This window comes from Rhincodon typus, unplaced genomic scaffold, assembly GCF_021869965.1.
Source record: "Rhincodon typus isolate 14 unplaced genomic scaffold, sRhiTyp1.1 hic_rhity00003061, whole genome shotgun sequence".
NCBI lineage: Eukaryota > Metazoa > Chordata > Chondrichthyes > Orectolobiformes > Rhincodontidae > Rhincodon > Rhincodon typus.
Window position 1 is genome coordinate 6,988 of NW_025968699.1, and position 2,841 is coordinate 9,828.

Here is a 2,841-nt window from a genome sequence, read left to right on the forward strand (position 1 = left end):
CCTTTTGTTGCTGTAAACAGGTTCTAGTTTTGAAGTCTGCAATGGGACAATAGAGCCAAGTGAGTGAAATTCTGCTTTCTGGGGGCTGCGCTCTCCTAAAGCCTCTGGCACTCTCGGTGGAAGGTGTCCTTGTTTGTTTCCTGCTATGAGTGAAAATGAGGTTCACTTCCCCGAGGGGGCATGAACACAGTTTTCCCACCTCAAACTTCAGTCTCATTGGTAGTGATGCGTGAGATTAAAATGTTACAGGGAAAATAACATTGAAATGAACACTTGAAACATGAGAGCACACAAGGCTAAAAGGCCAAGTGCTGGAAACTGGGATGTTCGGTCTCTTTCCATACTGTAAAAACTCAATGATGCGATCATTTTGCAGGAGCAACTTATTACCAGTGAAATAAAAGCCAGAAGCTGTGTTATTAAGAAATGATGCAAGTCTGCTTGTTCCCAGGTGGTCTAGTGGTAAAGGTACTGTAGTTTCACCACTGTTGCCTGGGCTCGAGGCCTGCTCAGGGAGTGAGGATTTATTGTCCTCACAATAACAGCAGCAAAGGCTGAGCAGTGCTTGGAGGGAATCCTTTTAATGTCTCGGATCAATGAATGTCCTGGCCACTTAAAGAAGGGAAGGTAGTTTAACTGCCTCTACTCAGTTGGACAGTTCACCCTTCATGTGCCTCTGAGTCCCAGTTCTAAAGATTCACAAAGTTGAGACGAGCGGATTTTTTAAAAATTCTGTTTTCTTTCCATTCCAAGGAGCTTCAATGATTGAGTGGTTTGGGAATTTAAAAGGTGCCAAATGGCAGTGTGTGGTACTACTTCAGCTTCCCCTCCTCTGTTGACGCTGGGACACTGACTCCAATGTTCTCAGTGACATTTACTGATATGAGGCAGTGAAACAATTCCAGTTCCTGCAGATCAGATTCAAACCTGATCAGGGCATCAGAACAGTGAGAAAGATGAGCTGGGAATTTGAAAGAAGTTGCAAATTGTGCTTCAGCCACAGAGACAGGGAGAGTGACGTCATAAACCCATGGCGTCATTCCCGTGCAGAAAGAAGCCGTTCAGCCCATCGAATCCACGGCGACTCTCTGTCGTTTGCATCTCTCTGAGGTTATTCACAATCGGTGATATCTGTTCTAATAATGGTCAAATGTGTCTGTGCCGTGATGCTGTCTCCAACATGATTATCCTCTTGTTATTCATGTCTGAAACAGTGTGTGCAATTACTGCAGGTCTTGGAAAAACACTGGAAGGAATAAGTTTCAACGACCCCGGTTCCGTCCCAACTTCGGGAAGACGAACGGTGAACAGGAGAAAACTGCTGCGATCTTGACAAGTGTGTCACCTCACCTGTGTGCCAAATTGAACGATTTATTGCAGACACCTGACTTTCTGCAAATCACAAATCGCGTTTATAAGGAATAGCAGAGGATGGTTTCGATCCATCGACCTCTGGGTTATGGGCCCAGCACGCTCCCGCTGCGCCACTCTGCTTGGTAGCACTGTGTGCTTTTTAGGCTTTTCATTTGGCGTGGGGCATGTACCTTCAAGAACGAATTTTTAAAAAATCATTGTTGTTGTGTAATACCCTGTTGCGCAGATGTGTCTCGCCTGTGTAAACATAACCTTTGTCTAATGCCCCACATTCTGTTACTCCCACATTCAGATTTCACTCAGAATCACAAAATTTGTCGCAACACAGATGGAGGCCATGCAGCCCACCTTATCTGGGCCGCTATCCACAATGAGCAAATGAGTGTCATTTCATGTAATTCTCTTGCCTTCTCTGTGTAACTCTGCCCATTGTTATTTGTGACATAACCATCAATTTTCCCTTTGTGTTGATTGAATCTGCGTCTTTAGTACTGTTAGACAGCGTTTTAGTGACCCTGCCACTCTCTGTACAAAATTTCAGCTTTCTCTTCTCCAAGGAGAGCTTTCCCAACTTTCCCATCTAACTTCATTACGGACATTCCTCATACACGGCACCATTCACGTGAATCTGTTCAACGCTGTCTCCAATCACTTCGCATTCCCGCTTCCGCAAGTTCCACGCCCTGAACTGAACAATAATGCAGCTGGAATTTTCACTCAGAGTCAGAATGCGTGGGCAAACAACCTGAAACACTTGTTTTTGATTTGAACAAGCATTCTCTTTGGCTGTGTTCACTGCAATGGTACTTCTGCCTCATCCCCACTTCAGGCAACCCGACCTCATTTGACGAAGTTGGTTTTTCGGAAAGCTCTTTGGGCATTGTGGCAAAAGAGATATAAGGCAGGCGGGTTCGTCCGGGCTTTGAACCCGGGATCTCTCGCATATCAGCATTATATAATACCCTAAACGAGAATCATACCCCGAGACCAACGAGCCACACGTATTTGCGCTAAAAGGGGGACATGATGTAATAGTGATAGTTTCGTTGGCGTGTGAATCCAGAGATCTGGATAACGTTCTGGGGACTCGGGTTCAAAACCACGGCAGATGGTGGAATTCGAAGAGAATAAATATCGAGAATTAAGAATCTAATGATGACTGTGAATCGATTGTTGGAGAAACCACATCTGGTTCACTAATGCCCTTTAGGTAAGGAAACTGCCATCTTTTCCTGGTCTGGCCGACCTGTGAGTCCAGACCCACAGGCAATATGGTTGACCATGTGTCTGAGTAATTGGGGATGGGCAATAAATTCTGGCCTAGTCAATGACGCCGTCATCCCGTGAATGAATATCCTATGAACGAATTTTACAAATAATACTCGCCACATAGATCCTGAGGGATCTCAGGCTGAACTCGATCTCAACAAAATCAGACCACCTCAGTGAAGAGTGAAGCAAGATACA

The 2,841-nt window shown here is 45.1% G+C and overlaps 1 non-coding gene across 1 annotated transcript; it reads right to left on the reverse strand.

Moving 5' to 3' along the window:
* Positions 1 to 1,422: 1,422 nt before the first annotated feature.
* trnam-cau lies at positions 1,423 to 1,494 on the reverse strand. Its single transcript has one exon. It is a non-coding gene; the product is annotated as a tRNA-Met (tRNA).
* Positions 1,495 to 2,841: the final 1,347 nt, after the last annotated feature.